The following is a 21,274-nucleotide window of genomic DNA, read 5'->3' as shown; positions in this document are numbered from 1 at the left end:
CTAGTCCTAGTAGCCAATCCAAACAACCAATCCTCACGATTGCACATGCTCGTAGTTTGGCAAACGTATAGCAGAACATTAACATGTTGTACCAGTGTTGTAAGTAATAGTAAGGTAATAATAATGGAAATCCACTGAAACCTGTCAAAATTGTGAAACGGGGTGAAATTCGTAGATTTGTCTTAATATTTTTCATTTTCAAAAATATATATATTATTCTTGTAGTTTATACATTATTGATTAAGTACAAAAGTCATTTTAAGACAATAAATATTAAACGTATTATAACAATGAAATCAATTGACTAAATGTAAGAGTATTAATGAAGGTGTGAGAGAGGAAAAGAGGTGAGAGGTTGACAAAAACTACTTTCTTGATAATTTCGTTCAAATAAAAATACGACAGTGCTTATAATTTTATAATTATATCTTTAATAGAAAAATTAATTGTATTTGAAAATTTCACTTTTTTAAAGAACATTTATTTAGATCGACATTTTGATCATATGGCACAAATACTGCCCGGTGTTTTACGAATCTCTACTTTTTTTTTTCTTTTTTTTTTTTTTTTCTTACCCTCCTAAAATTTAAATTTGTTTCATATGTGCACATATGGTGAGGTGTGTCATATGTACAGCTGGCTTTAGTGAAACCTTTGTTTGCCTTTGGGCATTATAAGGTAGAAGAACGTCTAAATTAATCATGTCTTGATTGGTTTACGCGAGTAGATTATTGGAGCGGGGAGGGGCCGTTCTGCTGGTAACGAATCTCTACGAAATTAAAAAACAAATATATATAAATGTAATTCTGAAGAAAGTAGACAGAAGCCGATTGCTAAAACAAGAGTTTATAATAAATAAAAAGGAGCTATTAAAGAAGTACTAAGTAAAATACATCAAAGTAGAAACACTATTCTAGTTACCTAAAACAATAGAATAGAATAAAAGTCTCTTTCCACAGAATTATACTCATAATTTAAATAACTGTGGTGCTACTCTACTGGAACACCCCTAGCTATTTCCCTTGTGGTCCCAAGGTGAACTAATTGAAGAAGGTTATAAGAAATGTTTTTTTTTTTGTTTCAAATGATGATCTTTTGTTTATGTTAATAACTTTATAAAGATTCTTTCAATTCCTTGTAATAGCTCATTATTAGATTAACAAAAAACTGTGGAAAGGGACTTTTATTCTATTCTATTGTTTTAAGTAGGTAGAATAGTGTTTCTACTTTGATGTATTTTACTTAGTACTTCTTTAATAGCTCCCTTAGTAACCTTTTATTTATAATAAACTCTTGTTTTAGCAATCGTCTACTGACTACTTTCTTCAGAATAAAAGTCCCTTTTCACAGTTTTTAGTTAATCTAATGTAACTATTACAAGAGATTGAAAGAATCTTTACAAAGTTATTAACATAAAGAAAAGCTCATCATTTGAAACACAAACATTTCTTATAACCTTCTTCAATTAGTTCACCTTTGGACCGCTAGGGGTACAGCTTGGAGTGCTCCAGTATAGTAGCACCACAGTTATTTAAATTATGAATATAATTTACTTATATATAAACACGTTTTATTGTTGTACATGTTTCAAATATTCTAGGAGAGGATGAGAAGTGACAAGCCTACATAAACAGGTAGATGGTCAATTAACGTTAATACGATCAATTAAAATAATTTCCATAATAAATAGTTAGGAATTTATAGTTTTGCGTTTAGTATTCATTACAACACTACTCACTACTTCATTATTCCAATTACCTGAGATTAGAATTGGTTTACATTAGTTTTTATTGTGTAGTTAGAATTATTCAATTATTCTCTCAAGGTTAAAAAAAAAATCGTAATGTTCCACTATAGCTTGTGATTATTGCACATTACAGGTTATACTTGTACATCATTATTTTACTTGAATTACAAAATGACATCTTATCTTCATAATAAAAATAAATAAATAACATATATTAATAACTAAGTTTATGACCAGAAACTAAAATATAATTTTGACCTCCCGTATATTTATTCAGAATTATCTTGGTATGTGAAATAAAATGCATAGTCAATAGCCATTCACACTTCCCGGAAGGTTTGCGAAAGCTTTTATTATTCACTAACTGTACCAGGCCTCTGTTGCTCAGGTCTGACTAAACCTAAAAGAAATAAAAACTAAAGTACATGTTTACACCTAATAATGTCACAATGCTTGGGTGTATACAATATTTTTTGTTGTTCTATTGGCTCTCTATATATAGAGATTGTCTGTGTTGATCGACATACGCATTATTGGTTACACGCTTTTGGAAATACAATTTCCATAATAATAAACAAATAAATTTTTTTTTTGCCGAAAATGTTTGTGGTACCTGAGAGTTACAGAGAACGCTAAAAACGAAACTGCTTCCTTTTTTGAAATAAAATAAATGTTGGCCTACTTTACTGGAAGCATTTTTTGGCTTTTATGATTTTTAATATATGTAAATTAATTTAATACGATCAGAAAAATTTTCCTTGCTACATACAAAAAACAGATCTATTCATTTATTATAAACTTCAAACAGATACACAGAGTAATGTTAAGAAACAATAACATTACAATGCTAAAATTATATTAATTTTGTTTATTAAAGGTAACTTACTCCTACGAATTATAGAATATTGCTTGAATTAATTATATCGAATTATAATATGTCAATAAATAACAAAAATTACATACCGGGGAGTGTTTTGTTAATTCTCAAACAGTTTTGGTAAAAGCGCAATATAAAAATTGTTTCAACTAACTAATAATCAATACTCAAATTGTTGTAAAGTTCAACTAACAGCTGCATTGAAACAAAAAAAGAATTTAGTTTAATTTTGTTCATAACTTTTTTGTCTGCTGAATAAATCCAGGATTTCAATTGCTAAGAAACTTCTCAGGACGAAACGGAATATTTAGAAAAAAACAAACAAATAAAACAATGTGTGTACATCGATTAAAAGCTTTCAAAGATCTTAGATAATTAATAAAACATTGCATTTTTATTTATGTTAAAAAGAGACTGAGTTACTATGGTAACCATTTGAGAATTCATTAGGGAAAAAAGGAAACGTAATTCGCTATATCATCGTTAATACTGATCCGATTCAGATGTTTTGTTTTTCTTTTAGATAATTTGATTATCTATAATACTGTCCTATCTAATATACATAAAATGTGAATAGATTTTATTTAATAATATTACTGAATTAGTATTATATATTATAATATAGGTACGATATTGAAGCAATTCGGATCAACTGAGTTATCAAACTGTGAGAAAAAATATTTGGGAGTGAAAGTTGAAATCCATTTTTAGCACCTCTAGAAGGTGAAGAAAGAAATGACCACTTAATAGGAATTTTCCAGAAAAATTGTAAAGAAAAATTTTTTTTTACAAAATCTTTGGCTTTCACGAGCCTTAAAAAAAAACAATAAATTAAACACAACTCAACCGATCTACAGGAAACGTTGGAGTGCTTTAGGACTCTATGAACTACACCAAATAGAATCAGAGATATAAAATAAAACGTTTAAAATGATGTTCTTTATTTAAAACAACAATTTCGTCCTCATAAGGTTATTAAGTCTAAATGGTATTAATATAGGTTGAAAGACCACCATAATGTTTTTCAATGTAGTAACATTGGACTTGGGTAAAATGCAGGGGAGTTCTGACGATTGTATGAACAATGATCAAGAGGAGAGAGAGAAAATCGTCCAAATAAATAAAGAACAATTTATAATTTTTTGAAAAATGGTGTTTGAGGTTTCAGATAATATTATATATAGAAGAATATGATTTTATTTTTCTTAAAAAAAAATTGATTACATAAAATAAATAAATATGGTTTTGTTTATTTATGTTGTTCTTTGCTGATCGCACCCCCCGACAAACTTCTCCAATCATTAAAAAAAAAATAGTTGGTCTACTTTATTTGAAGTATCTCATTGTTCAGAAAGAAGCAAATCGATTGGTATATAATAACCTTGAAAAAATTGTATACTTTGTGAGCTGCGCGCCAAAAAACGTTAAATATTGTCCAGAACTTTGTTTTCACCGAAAAAATAAGGATTTCAGTAACTTTGAACCAATCGATGAAGCTACGGAACATATTGAAAAAAAAACGCAGGTGAATCGGTTCAGTATTTTAAAAATTAATTAATCAATTAATTCTTGATAAACATTCGAAGCATTCCTTTTCATATGTATAAAGATATATAAAAAGAGATGCCGCCGGTATCAATGGTTCCAGAATAGAAATCTGAATTCTTTCTTTCAGGAAAAAGAAATGCTATACAAAAATATAATATTTTATTCCTGAAAAATAAAATGTAGATTTTCATTCTGAATCCACTGATACAATTAACTCAACAAAAAGTGACCTCTATTTTTTTTTTTTTCAGTGGGCCCTCATTTACAGGTGTAACATTAAAACATTTAATATAATGTGATTGATCTTTCTTATTCAAGTATAATGGATAACATAGTAATATGAAATTATTTTATGGTGTAGATGCTACACGAGCGCTCTCACGAACCCCTTTGATCTGTCCAAAAAACCGACTCTCGACTGCTCGGCAACGATCCTAGGCCAACCAAGCCAAGCCACCCATCCACATGCTCGCGTATGTTTGAGTTCGCCATGGCTCGGCCAACATGTAGAGGCCCCTTTAAGTCTATGACTTAATTTTCATTTGGTTTAGAAAATTGTTAAATTGCAGTATGTTATCTGTTACTACTAGTTCTTATACTCTTTGCTTTTGATCGCTTGATATCAAAGCAACTACAACAAAATAAGCTTATTGTAATTTTCCTATCGTTAAACGGTATATTTACGTAATATAGAAATACAACAATAAAAAATTATAGAGTTTATGCAGTCTTTAAGTTGATATGTACTGTCGCTCATCGTCATTTTTATTTTATTGATTTTTTATGTAGGTTTTTATCCTTCTTTTTTTTAACAATTAAGTTTTAAATTTTCAGTCACTCTCTTAATTTTCACTCACTGTGCCTCTCTCCCATCTCCTCTGATTTATCCGCAACTTATCAGCTTATCTAAGAGTATTTTTTCTAACACTTACCGCATGTATTTTATAACCAGCATTAGGCATAAATTGTGTAACTCATTTGTTCAGCAATTAGTGACGAACTCAGAAACAAAGGACTGCTGAAGGGAGAAAGCCATGACCAATCGGGGATCTTTGTTAACAACGACATGGGGCAGGAAATTGATTCGGACCAATTATATCTCTCATAGGAAATTAGCAATGGCATGTTGCAAAACTGTTTATAGCTCAACCGGTCGCAGTTTTATAATAAATGCCTAGTAATTCTCTTCCTTTTCTCACGAATTGTATGAATATATCCCTTTCCTATATTATTTAATAAGTTTCTAATAGATTCAGCGCTTGAGGAAATCTTGGAAAGTTGTTTCCAGCTATTCGAAGTGGAATATAAATCATAGCTAACCTAAGAATTACAAAATAATAAATATATATATATTATTTTATATCAGATCGGCCTGGTGGGCCTTACATAACTATAGACAATGTTATTATTAAAAGAAGAAAAAAATAAAATAAAATAAATAGATAAGAATAATGCTTCTTAATAAAAGAGGAAAGTTAAATTAATAAAAAAAAATAATGATATTGGTACACTTAAATAAAACAAATCATTGCCCTCTAATAGTAAAAAGAAACAAGTTAGTTTGAAAAAGGGACGAGAGAAGAAAATAGAAAAAAAAATAATAATAAAGAATAAATAAAATGAGTAATAATAAAAAGTAAAATAGAGGTAGTATGACTATGAATTAATTTTATATTTATTAAAATTTATAACAGAAAGTTCTGCGGCAGTCTGGGCTTCAGTCTTCGGGTTGAAAATGGGTTTCCCAGGTTGTAGATCACTGCTCCTTTAACTGTCGGCAACTGGGAGTGGAACCGTTTTTTGATGTAATCCTCTATTGACTCCATATGTAATTCGCGATGCAATTGGCTATTTCTTATGAACCAAGAAGCATTAACTGATTCTTAGGACTTTATTTTGAAGAGATTGTAGTTTTTTCCTTTTCGTGAAGGATGCCGCTCCCCAGACTTCACAGCCGTACATCTGCAGTGGCCTGAGTATTTTTTTAAATATAAGTTGTTTCTGGTTTTAGTTTGAAATTTCTGTTTAGGATAGGATATAGCATTTCTAACCTTGCGTAAGTTTGAGTTAGTTTGATGTTGATAAGGTGATTCCAGGTAATGCGGCGATCTAAAATAATAAATAATACTTTTATTTTAATGCTTTTTTTTCTGACCTCCTAGAGAAAATAAAATACAAACAATTAAATATATACAAATGAAAAATGCATTTATATATGTTGGAAAACTAAAACATTGTGGTAGTACGGAGTACCCAGCACCGATCGTGCATTTTAACTCGTAATTTTCGCTAGCTTAAGTTATTTTAATTCAGTATATATATTTAATTTATTTTAATTTTTTGGAACAAAAAAACTGTTATTGGGAAAATCATATGTCGTTATGGTATTAAAATATATATGTATATATATATATATATATGTATAGCTCAGTATATATACATATATATTAATACCATAACGACATATGATTTTCCCAATAACAGCTTAGTTGTTCCAAAAAATTAAAACAAACATGTATTAAAATACAAAGTTTGTATAACAATTACTAAATATATGACTAATAGAAAAAGGATTGGAAATCCGAAAGCTTGCAAAGAGGTTCTCAAAGAGACACAAAGGAGCTGACAAGAGCTGAAGGGTTATAAACCGCAAACAATGAAGGCTACCTCGAAGTGACGCTCCAATCGATCTGGCCCCACTAACATGTAACAGCCTCATTTATCAAAATTCTTTATATCTATTAAATCAATAGTACTTTCGCTATCATGGTCATATTTTAATGGTAAAGTTTTTAAAAAGCTTTTTTCATCAGCCATTCTTTCCGAAATATTAAATAGTCGAGAAGTATATTTTATTGCATTTGTATCAGTTTCAATTACTACATGAATGTTAAAATGTTTATCAATGTATTTTTATTTTATAGTAAACATTTTTTCCTAAAACACTTTTAAACCTCTAGTATTCTCTAGTTGCTAAATATATTGTTTTCTTGTAAGACCTAAAAGTCTGTTGGTTAAAATTAAAACTATAAATATTTTTTGGTATAATATACAAATTTACAAGAATATGTTTTATTTGATTTTACTGTGGTTTAAATGTTTCAATTTCAAATATTGGTAGTATATCATTAAGATTAAATTTTTTATTTAGCAATTTGTTTTTTTTTTTTACTTCTTAACATATTATATGAAACACAATAACAGCTTCTTTAACCAAGTGCATTATTTTGTCGAAGATATTTTAAGCCCGATTATAAAGCTCGGTGCGTGCACCGGTGTCATCAGTGGTCAGATTGTTGCTCCCTTGGCACCTTATAGCCTGGAAGGCGGGGCGATCTCCGGGAAAAGAGGACTGAAATACGCCTTCAAAGAATTTGCTGTGGCGTCATCTCATGAACTGAGGAATCTAATTCTGTTCCAGGCTCTTTGAGGTGTTCTAACTCGCATAATCCGCCGTTGGCTGCAGTTCTAGTAGTTCAGTAGCGTTCTTAGCTCTTGATGAATTACAGGAGGATCGGCTCAGATGACTACCTTGCTATTTCAGAGGAAAGGAAAACTGAGGTGGTGTGGGCAGATGGTATAGGTGATGTGAGTTATACCAAAACAACCCGAACCTTTTAAAAGAGAAATAAAAATATTTAATAAAAAAGCAAGGTTCGTTTCCATGATGACACCTGTCCAGAAATTATTTTTGATAGATTTATTTATTGATAGATATTACAATATGCCACACAGTTGTGGGCAATAGGTAATATTGATGAATGATCTCATACATACTAAAATTAAAAAAATAAAATAAATAAGTAAAAAAAAAATAGTAAAAAAAAAAATAAAAAATAAATAAATAAAAAATAAAATAATAATAATAAAAAAATGAAATAAAATAAAATAAAAAACTCTCTTAAAATATATACAAACAAAAGAATAGACAAGTTGAACATAATCAGACTATCTGTATGAAAAAATTAATAAATAAAATAACATAATGATAAAATAATATATTCAATATTTACACAATCGACCTGAGGATCCCTGAGCCCACTCTATCCCCCACGTGTGAGGGGTAGAGTATGTCCAGAAATAACAGTAACAACCTTCCAAGATGTACCTAGGTAAAGGATGGAGCTTGAGGACGCGAGTCAAGCAAGTGCCTGAGAGGTGTGTTTTGTGTTCAGCACATTGTTGGTTTACTCCTCACCTGAGTCAGACAATATTTTTTTCACAGTGACTTCAAGAAATAATTCTTGGCATTCCCAGTGTGGTGGTACAGGTATTTGAAGAAGATTTCACTTAAAAAAAAAGTATAGAGATTGAAAGCATATTACAGCATCCGTATTTGCTGGCCATATTCATCTGGTGGCTTTTGGTCTTTTGGGTGATAGGTTTTTATTTTTAAGGGCTCAACTCTTGCACTGAAGACATAGACTCCTATGTTATACTTTTAAGCAGCTACCACACTCAGCAGTGACTGCTTGATGCTAAATAAAGATTACCGGCGCCGCAAAGACTACAAACTGGATATAGTACAAGAGCCCAAGAGGAGAAAAAAGGCAGTTATCTCAAACCTATTTTTGATTACTTTAATGAAAACTATGTACAATTACTAGTCAAAATTGATGAGTCTGCCAAGTATAGGTAGGGGGAATAAGAAATGGCGGCTGTTTCAAAGCCAAAAAAAAACTAATTTTTCATTCGAAGCTCTATATCTTAAAAAGTAGGAACAACATAAGAAAACCTAAGAGAACGTCATTTAAGGAAAAGTAAATTTGCTAAAATATGAGCCCTAATAGAGTTATTTACGTTAAATAATTTTCGAGATATAGCTTTTTAAAAAGCAACATTTCATAAAAGTTTTGTATAGGACGTACTGAAAGATCAGTAGTTAGTGAATTTATTTTGAAAAATTTATATCTCAAAAACCATTTGACGTTCAGATGTCTATTAGCCCTCAAATTAAAGCCAGTTTAATGAGCTATAAAGTAGTTTATGATGTTTATATTCGTAGGAGTAATAATTTACATGAAATATGCTAAAATAAATTGATTAATAGTTGTTCGGACAAATTTTCATTTGCCAAATTTATATTCATATGTGAATATCATAAAAACTACTACTCCTACGAAGATAAGTGTCATAAACTACTTTATAGTAAGTTAAATTTCCTTTATTGATATATTTTTCAAAAATCCTACATTTTATACGAACAACTGGAAATTAACTTTCTGTGAGTTTATTTTCTCAAATATCATAAAACCTACTACTCCTACAAAGATAAACATGATTAACTATTTTGTAGTAAATTTAACTAGCTTTAATGTGAGCGCTGGCAGACATCAGTACGTCCAATGGTTTCTGAAATAACGTTTTTCATAAATCAAATTTATTGTCCGAAAAACTATAAATCAATTTATTTTAGCAAATATCATGAAAACTACTATTGCTACGAAGGTAAAGGTAATAAACGTCTTTATAGTCTATTAAACTAGCTTTAATTTGGGTGCTAACAGACATCTGTACGTCACATAGTTCCTGAGATATAGATTTCTCAAAATAAATTAACTAACAACTAATCTTTCAGTAGATTTTTAAGAAATTTTGCTTTTTAAAAATCTATTTCTCGAGAACTATTGGACGTAAATAGCTCTTTTAGGGCTAATATTTCTGCAAATTTACTCTTCTTTAAACAATGTTCTCTTAGATTTTCTAGTGTTGTTAGTAGTTTTTAAGATAGAGAGCTCCGAATGAAAAATCAATGTTTTTTTAAGGTCTTGAAACAGCCGCCATTTTTTAATCCCCCTACCTATACTTGGCAGACTCATCAATTTTGACTAGTAATTATACATAGTTTTTATTGAAGTAATCAAAAATTGGGGTGAGATAACTTCCTTTTTTTCTTTCCGGCTCTTGTACTAATACCTCCCATTACTTGAAGAGAGCCTTGCGGTACACTGCAAATTGTTGATAAACTCTCATTAACTCGTAGATCAAATGAACTTTCACTGTGGTAGCTTCTGGTCAGACGACACATGTTGAGAAACTTGTAGTCTTCCAATTAGCTAAACAGAAGGGTGCAATATGGAAGGTGTTAGTGCGGTCCAATGAAAAGAATGATTGAGAAAATCTGTTTGATGGTGTACTTGGTGCTTTGCTTGTCACTGACCACACCTCGTTATTAAGAGGTCTGTGAGATACACTCTTTTCTATAATGGTGTGAAACGTGATAGTGAACCATATGCTGGAACACATAGCTGAAGTTGAACCCAAAGAGTGATATTGTGGTACCCTAAGAATTGCATAGGTGAATGTATACTATATTGTATTGCAAGAAACAATACCTTTAGAGGATACACATCTAAGCGTTTATTTTTAATTTTTTATTTATGTACAAGTAAAATCATTTCAATTTACAATATCCTCTTCATAGCACTTATTAAACATAATTATCTACGAATGGCTTTAATAAGATCCTCTTAACAACGTTTAAACAAATTGGCCAATCCTTGTTTAGTAATTTTTCCATTAAAGTCGGTTGGGTTGGTTGATTATCTAGCTATTTCGCGCATGAAAAAATATTAATGATAATAAGTAATCTTATTTAATGTAAAATTTGTTAATTTTTAATCAACAAATTTGTAATTAGTTAACTATTTTTTTATGTTTAATCATTATTGACAAATAATATATATTTATCTTTAGATTGTGTCCTAATATGGTAAAATTTAAAGGCTTTAATTTAATTAATGAGGACCTTGTTTAAATTTCGATCAGACGTTCTTGATTGGCGCCCAATCTGCGTCAACATAGGTTTGATTCAGGTTATTAGCTCATTGGAAAATATTTATTTTCTCAATTAATGTCAGCTGTCAGCAATTATCATAATGAGTTTTTTCTTATCATTGATTTAGGGCATTAATTACAAGCCAGCCAACATCAAAGTTTTGTATATAAAATATAAATTTATATAAATATGTATAAATGAAATTAATTATGGGTCGTAGGACAAAATAAGCTGATTATATTATAATTACTACGGAGTGAATATAAGAAATGTATGATAGAAACAGGATATGTAGGTTCTACATTTTTTTTTATCTTTCTGGAAACGTTTGTGCCCTGCTCTCTGGGAACTAATTCTGTTGTGTTCACACGGCCCGCATTAAGTTGCACCAATCAACTTAGAACACCTGTGTTGGAAGGAATGGCAAAAACCAACGAGTACTTTTCTGACTTAGTGAGAACCTCCGATGCAGAGTCATGTTAATTAGTCGTATTGTGTCTGGGCTTAAAAAAAGTATTTAGCATTAAATTATAATAGTATATGCACGTTGTTTTTATATAATTCAAGAAATTAAATTTGAGCTCAATGAAAGTTAATCTGATTCAATTTTAATTCGGTCTTGTGAATATTTCGAATTAATTTATTACAACGTTTTCATGTGTAATTTATTTACATATTTGGTAGCACATGCAGTTTAAATATTTAAAAAAAGGACATAATAAAGTCAGCACCTTACAGATTATATTATATTATAAGTAGTAATAATCATTTCTAACTTCAATCCTGTTTGTCAAAAGAAAAAAAAATGTACAATGATGAAACTTTGTAATAACATTTCGTTCATTTTTCGCTAATAACTAAACAACTAGGAGTTTTCGAAGATAATACTATATATAAAATTAAATTTGAGAAAATTTTGGGTAATTAGCGACGCTTATAGAAAGAACTATAAAATACTCGTTAACCAGATATAGATAGATCTAATGAAGAGTTTTTGGATAAAAAGTATAGTAGAAATTTTTTGAAGTAAAAATTCTTTACAGAACTCTTCTTTTCTTTAACTCAAGAAAAAAAAATTATACGGAATTGATTTCGTGACTCTAGGTGAAACGGAAATCGGGGTGAGGGGTAACGCTGTGCGTATTTTGAATAAAATATCTCGAAAACTAAGAGTCGTAGATGCATAATGTAAGTGAGAAAACGTTCAGAATCTTATCCTCCTTGAAATGAGGTATTATTCAAAATTATATCTTTAAGCTATAATGATAATGAATTTTTGAACATTTGAATTAAAATATTTTGAAATTGGGGTTGCATATTGTGAGTGAGAAAGGTTCAGTATTTCATCCTCTTTGTAAGGGTAAATAATTATAGTAATACGTTTGAACTTTTATTGTTATTAGGGTAAACACAATAAAATAAAATTGAAATATTTTATTTCCAGAGTCATAAGACTGCCATAATTTTTCCTAATGATTTTACACACCAAACCTAAACGTTAGAGTTGAAGGCAAGACAGGAGATTAAAATAGTGAAGGTTGGTGAAACAAATTAATAAGAGAAATATAATTCTACTTATATAATTTATCAGGACGTGATCATATTTTTTTCCAATGAAGCTGAAATATACAATTTTTTGTTGAATCTATTTAATGAAATAAATGCTTGAAAAAATTAAAATTTAAGATTAAAATTTTATTTAGAGGAAATAATAATTTTAATTCAAATTTTACTATTTTTGCAAATTATTTTTTATTATAAAGAAGCAATTTTTTTTTGTGTATTTTATAATGTATAGCCGGTGACAAAGATTCAGTAATATTAAAGTAAACGGTTATGTTTTCCAACAATCTTCAGATCAAACATTATAAGACCTATTAAGATAATCAATAGGTATTTCAAAGTCTAACGGTGTAGATAATTCGCGTCCGCCATCGGTCGTGTCATTATATCTCCTGGATGTTCATTATGGCTTTAGTAGAGGTTAGCAAGTAATTTTTCTTTAGCGATTGAGTGCTCTTGCTAATGCTAGGTATTTACAAATTATGAATACTAACAATAAGTACAATTAGATCTAGTGAAAAGTAGTATTAACCAATAATTAAAAATAAAAGTATTTATTTTATAGGTTTAGTGTACAGGGTCATTGCTTGATTTAAATTTAAAGCCTTATTTTGCTTTTGCTTAATTTAGTAAATAGCAGATAATTTCGAAGAAAAATAAAATACTATTATTTCTTGGGTGGCCGTAATAGAGTAAAATAAAGATAGTAATTATACAAAATAAATCATAACGAATCTTACATTGTGGGAACTTTTCAATTAAAAAATAATATATTTGGAAATTACAATTGTTTTGTTCTGGAAGCTTATTTACAGTCAGCTATGGGGTACGCACATAACGACCTATAATCCAAGCTTTAAGAACAAACTTTGTTATCTTTTTTTGACCTTCCCACTTTCACTATCAAGTAAAAGACCAATCATAGTTGTGTAAATTTTGTGGTATACAATATGTCTTTTCATTGCCTTTTGGCACTTCGAGGTGGGTTGAGAATAAAATGGTGGTAATCGATATTGTTGCAGTCTATATACATTTCTTAGAAGTAGACTACTCAGTCGCACGACTAAACTGAGGCATTATCAACTCTCACCTGACTCTCGTTTTGACTTATGTATATGAAACCTGTGCACTGCGTAAAATATCGGCTGAACATATTGTTAGGATCTAGAGATCCTAAGGCGTATTTTTTAAATTTATTACAACTAAGGGAGGGAAAGACAAGTAGCTTTACAAGTTACCAACCTATTCTAGAGCTGGAAAGTTGAGATTAATTTCGAAGATTCGTTACGAAATAAAAGTCAACCACCCCAGGATCTGTTGGAACCGCTAAAACTTCTGACTGGAAAATGGCATGTTTCCGGCTCAATATGGCCTCTAAGACGCATTTTTGGACCGGTAGAAGTAAATGTTTTGTTTTTTTTTGATTCAGAAAAAAACAATGAGCTTCATGTACTTTATAATAATCCGTATGTTTCCAAAAACGAATTACGTGGCTGTTCCACGAGTTAAGGAACCGGTATTATAAATTTAAACAATTGCCCCTTGCCCAACTGAACCTAAGTCACTTTAGACATATGGTTGCATATGTCCACATTCTTCTTACAATTTTATAGAAAAGAAACTCAATAAAAACAACTAGGTTCAAAGAAGGTCCAGAGACCCTTCTAACAGACCTTTCAAGCCCTTAGTACCCTATATCAATAGCAAGGGCTGACACTTAGGCAGGTTCATGCTGTCATCTCACAATGGACTTGCATCAGTCAAACTATTTTATGGTTAACATATGTAAGTCAGTACACACAAGTCTTAGGTCATGGTCTCTTTCTTAGAAGCCTCACACCCTGCTTCTAGTCCACGCCTTTTTTCCCCCTTCCAGATATTTACTTCTAAATTTCATAGGCTCTCTACCCCCCACCTACTCCCTTAAAATTATCCGATTGGTCAAAACCCCTTCTCCTATTTCACTATTCCTCCTACCCCCTCTTCTCAAGTGTTCATATATATTTCCTAGACTAGATAGCTAAGTTAAGAAAGTAAGAAGTTAGTAGAAGAGAGACACTCTGTAACAGTAACAGTAATATGTAGCTCTTGTAAATATGTTAGAATAAAGCCATTTTAGTCTTCACTGATTTTTGTATTATGTAACTCACGAAATCAAAATGGGCTAAGAGAGAACGGTTAAAAGATTGTTATGGAAATTCAGGTCTCGTGGAAGACCAAAGGAATGATAGAATTACAGCATCTCCAAAGAACTAAAGAAAACATGCCTATCCATGGGCGTGCTACTGACAGCGACGACTGAAGATTAGGAGTGGAGCTAGGCAAGGACTTCATGTGTCTGTTTTGTCCATAATAAATGAACAAGAATAAATTTTATAATTTTTTTAATTTATTAAATTTTATTTACAATAAACTTTTTTTTTATTATTAATTTTATTTACTATTGAGAATTAGAGCTATGAGAAGAGTTTTATTTGGAACATATAAGTACAAAAATAAATGTTTTTACCAAATCAATGGATTTTGATTCTCGTCAACGCTCGGTCATTTTCACACGTTCCAACTTTCCTTCAACTTTTTACCAAATAGGAATAATCAAGTAAAAGTAGATGGACTTTAGTAGTTATGGTATGGCACCATCTAGTTACAAACCCACACATTCTCTGAATAGTTCATAATTAGACAAATGGTAATAGGACTAACACCCGATGAAAGATTCTTCTATGAATAGCTGCAGAACCAAGTTTGTTCTCTGATGTGTAAAACGTAAAAGGCGAAAGGAAATTTTTAATTCTAATAAAAAAGAAAATTATTTCACTTCCTACATGGATATAAATATCTCTTACCTTGGGTAGTAGGAACTTTATGACCAGAATGTTGTGCATTCAATTTCTACCAGGTGTTGTTAATATTTATTTTTCGGTGGTTCTGAAAAAATGAATCTTGATACTCCCATCTTCTTTTTTTCATAAACGTAAGGAGCAGTTGCTTTATTAATATATAATTTTTTTTTCAGATAATAAACACTATATTTTTTATTTCAGCATTATGATGATGGAGTTTTAATTATTAACATTAGATGATGGTCCATCTGTGAGGGTACATTTTTATATTCCCTCATAGTGGTGGCAATGTTTAAGTTTTTTTCTTTCACTTTCAGAACTAAAACTATTCTGAATCAATCCATTGTTTGGATATAGGGTTGATTTGAAATTTCACGTAGGGTTTTTCTGTTCTAATCGGCATCCGGGTTCTCATTGTTATATTCTATGAACAATGCAGCTTCAGTTTCTATAACTGGCATTCCAAGAAAATATTACTACAACCATTTGATCTGGAACAGAATTCGCAGAGGTCCGTGCACAAGAATCAGCAAATACATGAATGAAGAAATTGCAAAACGGTCGCGAAAAGCGAAAGATTAAAAGGAGTTGCGTTGGAGGGAATTGAGAGCTGCCGTATTACGTCAGTTACTAATTCGATAGGCTTCTACCCGCCAGTTGGTTAATTCCGTTAGCTTACTGTTCTTTGACAATAGTTTGATTACATCTCTATTCAGAAAGTGGAATTTTACTTTAAAAAGAGGTATGCGCATTACAAAGATACTGAAATGATAGCCTCCTCTTCTATTTCTGACTATCCTCCGTGGTGGCTGAAAAGAAGATGGCCACGATACCTTCTAATGTAGAAATGAAATTGGAAAACTACCAATGGGTTGTTTCTCCCAAATACTGCATAATGCGCTTGTTATAGAACTCACATTTCATTTACTGTATGTATGTATTTTATAGTATATTACTGTATGTATTTTTATTAGATGCAGTTGTTAATTTCAAGAAATAAACAACAACAACAAAATTACTTTTACAATGGATACGACAAGGTCATAGACATTTTACTTATTCTTATAGAAGACATTAAAACAAAATTATTCTGAAGCTGCTGTAACCGTCTTATAGTTAGTAGTTTTAAATTGGCGCTCTTTAGAAGAGAGCAGGAGGTACCAATCTGATTATACAAATCAGTAATTTGAGCCTGTAAAAGCAGAGATAGTAAGGGAACAAGTACATAGCTATTGGTTTCAACGGATTTTATTTATTTTTTCAGGAATGGGGTGAGAATCTCATATGCCCATCTGAAGTTATGCATTATATGACTATCAACTATCGAGTATGAAATATTCATCACTATACTACTCTTTTAAAAATCGATTCTGTTTTTGAAAGCCCCCAAAATAATTTTCAGTGTGATAATTAGAAGATGCAAAGTTCCATGTAGTTAAAACTTAACCGCTACACAAATATATTTCCAGGGGTTTTCCAATGCTAGTAGAAGATGTAAGATTTTATTAGTATGTAGCAATTTAAATTGTCAAAACAAATTATGCAGTATATTATATAATTATCTATTTTGATGAGATTTCCTACAGAACGCGAAGAAGCTGTCACTAAAATATCGACCTAAGTAGCAGAACAAATAAAAAAGTGGGAGGTATACGTTATGAAGGAGCCTCCATCATCCATAGGACACCATTAAGGTCGGAGCCATCATTGAATAGAATTAATGGCTCCCTATTAACGACCGTAGTGGTGAAATACTGGAGGCTCCAGAGGCTCCACTCCAGCCAATATCTCTAAATGCTCTTTACCGCACTCTATATTAATGGCTATCGTAACTGGACTCTTTTATGGCTCAGTATTTCATAAGCTTTTTATGACCTTTCCAACCTGTCTTTTAATTTACATATTTTTTCCGATGTATCATCACAATTCCATCGCTATTCTGGTTTTGTAAACTAATCACAAATATTTGCCTTATAAGGGGAGCTCAATTAATGACTTTTTCGATCATAAGAAAGATATTTATGATTTTGAACGCTGTCTAATTAAGTATTAAAAGTAATAATGAAGAATCTGAAAGCATTTAAGTGGTATTTAAAATCCTTAAAGCAGAAATATACAGTTTTTTTTTTTAATGATCCAGTACAAGGAACATGTAGTCAAAGAATCATCTGGAAATGGGCTAGAAAAAAAGGAATTAATAAATTCCGTTTCTATGAGATCTGAGGAAGAGGGAGTTCTACTTATTTATTTACATCCTTACTTGCCTTTTGGCCACACAAGTTTAACAGCGGTAGCATATTGCATAAAGGATGTGCTTATACCCACTTATGCTGGTATAAGCTGGTAAGGACATTAATTAAATCTTGACTACACATATTCCTTTTCAACAACGGTATCGTTTTCCGGCGGCCTCTCAAGAACTTCTTTCCATAGTGAACTTGACCGACTGCTGTTTTCCACCCGTACACAAAGGATCTTTAGTACGGTTAGTTTTCTGATGTTACGAGCTAGTGGAAACTATCGCTTGGTTGGAACAAACAGTCCTGTTTCCCTCTACAACTTAGCTGCCTGACTCATAGGTCGTGCATGCAATGACAACATGCTCTTCGGTACCCACCAACACTCACTAAATGGTCAACATCTTGGGCATATTCATCGAGTTTGGCACGGAATCCCTAATCGCCTGTGGAATCTAGTAGTCTGTGGGATCCTAGTTTGCTTCTCAGCTTGTAGAAGTATTTCCACAGAGAATTCTAACTCCGATTCCATCCGTCTATTGCATCCTTCCGAATAATCTTTTTCCAATGCTCAGAATTTTCATGCCGATGGGTTCCGATAGTCCCGCCGAACCTTCTCTCTTCATTACGAGTTTCATAACATCTCTACTGGTTTGGCAACTCATATACCCTATATCAAACTAAGGCTTTCAGTTTCACACTAATGTCGCGACACATTCCCTCTGTTTCCTTGCCAGAGGGGCCGAAGAGAAAACAAAGACAAATTTATTTTCAAATGCGTTTTAGAGGTATTTAATTGAAGCCCACGTAATATTTAACAAAAATAGTATAGTAAAGCAACGCTTGCTGAACAAATAGCGATTAGAAAAATCGTTCTTGGACCATTTTAGCCGTTTTTCGAGAACATCCGTTTTTTATATTACAAAAAAATTATTATTATTTTAGAATGAAATATTTATAGCAGATAGTGACCTGGCTACCTTACTTAGGCTTCTGTGACAATTACAAACCCTGTAATTAATTTTTCAAGAACGGTTTTCTTCACGTTTATGATCATGGAATGTGTCTACATCCCCCCTTTTTTTTGTGAAAAAATAAGCAATTTGTTTCCATTATTTTTCGTATTATTATCTGGTTGAGAAAGTCCCTTCCTAACTTATGTTAAAAAATGGATGTTTTTTTTTAACACCTGCTGCCACTTTCTTTCTGTAATCCTGCACTGGAATCTTCATTATGAACTTATCTAGATAATTAAAAAATACGAAGTTGAGAAAAAAAGTGTTTTCTGAAATGGAGTATTAATTGCAGTTAAACGGAATAATTTTATCCATAGAGGTCCCAACGATGAACTTTGGCTTGTCTAAAATAATAAATAGAAAAACATTTAAGTTGTCAAATAATCTACTTTTAATTATATAGTGTTAGAATCAAAAGGTTAAATAACTTTTATTAAAAATACCAAATATAATAAATTTTATATTAAACATTAAATATAATGTTTAATAAAATACCTCTTTAATAACGGACTTAATTGGTACTATATTGGTGGCTTCATAAGCTCCACATCAGCCAATACCACTAACTGTTCTTCAGGGTCTTTTCACAGAAGACACTTTCGAGAATATTCTTAATTATTTTTTGTCAGACACACCAATAGCTCTCTTTTAAAACATTGCTAGATAGATAGCTCGGTTTTCACGATGAAAGCCACGGAAATAATAGGCGAAACATTACTTGCTGAGTATGAGAGACAAAACATGTAATCAGCTTGTAAAATTGAAAAATTAAATGATGTAGAGACGCATAGCACGAAGAGTGATCGGTGATGCTGGAAGTCAGCATGTGGTATGATGAGTCCCTCTATAATACACCTTATTCGAAGATAAATACATATCCGCACAATAAAGTAGTATAATATTATAAAGGTTGTGGGATAAAGAAGGTAAAGTGAACCTTAATAGCCAAACAAGGATGCGAGGGCGGAATGTTCCCGTGGGTGACGCCTACGGTCCCTTCCCGACAGATTTAGGGAAACTGATACAGGCCGGAAGTTTCTCAACCGTAGAGGTCGAATTTCCGGTCATTCTATAGAAATTTGTTACTCCACGAAATGTCATATTCATCTACACAATTTTAAATAAATAAAAATACATTATGACCTCATGTCTTATGTTACTGACCATGTTATGACAAAAAGTATGACTTGAATATATTCAGTAAAAACCTGATCAGATGTGATAAATAAATCTAATCTAAAATATTGGATTGTAAATGCAAAACATTGGCTATTAAAATTCTATTCTTCATTTAAACAATAAATGATTTAATTTCGTTAAAATTATAACTATATGGATTTAGAAAAAAAGACCTGAGAATTAATAATTTATGCTTGAAAAGAAGTATTTTGGCAGACTATGATTTTGCTCGGAGCCGATTTTGCCAGTACCCCCCTCCCCTTTTCCATTTTCGTGAAAATTATCCCTTATTATCAGCTGTTTTAAATGCACGTATGAAACCAAATAAAATGTTGCAGGCAGTTTTTCACTTTTTTTTAAAATTTAATAAAGTATTAAATTAATATAACAGGAATTTACATATTATTTTTTTGAGCAGCTTGAATGTATAATCGGGGCCAAAGTAACCCAATTATTCTGTAGTGAGGATGTAATACTTCAAGTTTTACTCGTGTTATAATAAACTATAAGTGAATAATGACTATTAAATTAATATATAATTCTCAAATAGTTTTATAAAAAAAAACTTTTTTGTATTTGATGCAATACAATAAACAATAAATAAACTCTTGGTATTGTAATACAGTAGTAAATTTCATAATACCTTAAACAATTTATTAATATTATTGAAAAAATAAGTTGAAAAAAAAACATTAGAAATAGTGAATAGTTGTATGTATAGTTTTTTTCCCTAGGACCGTCATCAGTTGTTGGTGGCTCCTCATTCTCAGTAATCATTCATACCACATTTAATATTAAAAAAAATTGTAGGAACACAAACCTAGGTGACGTTTATGAAAGGTACATAAAGAGACAAAAACAAATAATATTTATTTGTAACCATCTTTTCGTCACACAGCTTATCTTCATCAGGACTGAATTGGGCAAAGCATTGGTTACTTAGTTTTTTTTTTTCTATTTGTTTATTTTTTATGACCTCTACCCAGACTATCTCCAAACAATGAATTACATACTGTCACATAATTTAAAAAATATCAATTTCAAAAAAATATAAATGAAATTAAATAGATGTAAAATAAATCATCATAAACGCAGATATACTTTAAATCAATCTTTATCCATCATAAATCTTATGGTTATTATTTTTTACTTTCACCATCATCACCATAATTATTTTATCTCCTTTATCGCTTGCGCAGTTGGGCGATTTGTAGTCTGGACCAGAGTTCTCGTTCTTGGACCAACTATTCTCTCCTACTCCAGTCCATAACCCCTCTCAAGAATGCCTCTTTAACACTCTCCTCCTAGGAAATACGCGGTCTTCCTTTTGGGCTTCTTCTTTCCACACGAGTCTCATACTTCTTCCTGCTAGTTCTTTCCTGGTCCATCCTAAGGAGGTGTCCGAACCACCTTAGCTTGTGATCCTCTAGGATGCTCTCAGCTGGTTTAACTCCGAGGTTAGTCCGCATGGTGCTGTTCCGTGTTC

At 31.2% G+C, this 21,274-nt stretch overlaps 1 protein-coding gene across 2 annotated transcripts in view; it reads right to left on the bottom strand.

Annotated features, from left to right (window-relative positions):
- Positions 1–21,274, bottom strand: part of LOC106678952 (uncharacterized) — a 70,713-nt gene that overhangs the window by 35,594 nt on the left and 13,845 nt on the right. Inside the window, exon 1 of one of the 2 annotated variants that reach the window (XM_067045522.1) lies at positions 2,711–2,836. The exons of the other annotated variant lie outside the window; for it this stretch is intronic. The gene's annotated coding sequence lies outside the window, so the exon portion shown is untranslated. Of the gene's footprint in view, positions 1–2,710; positions 2,837–21,274 lie in introns of those variants that run through there. 2 annotated transcript variants of the gene reach the window in all.

The sequence above is a fragment of the Halyomorpha halys genome, unplaced genomic scaffold (assembly GCF_000696795.3).
Source record: "Halyomorpha halys isolate HHAL.00 unplaced genomic scaffold, Hhal_1.1 Scaffold170.1, whole genome shotgun sequence".
NCBI classification, from domain to species: domain Eukaryota; kingdom Metazoa; phylum Arthropoda; class Insecta; order Hemiptera; family Pentatomidae; genus Halyomorpha; species Halyomorpha halys.
This window is presented reverse-complemented; position numbering and strand designations above follow the sequence as displayed.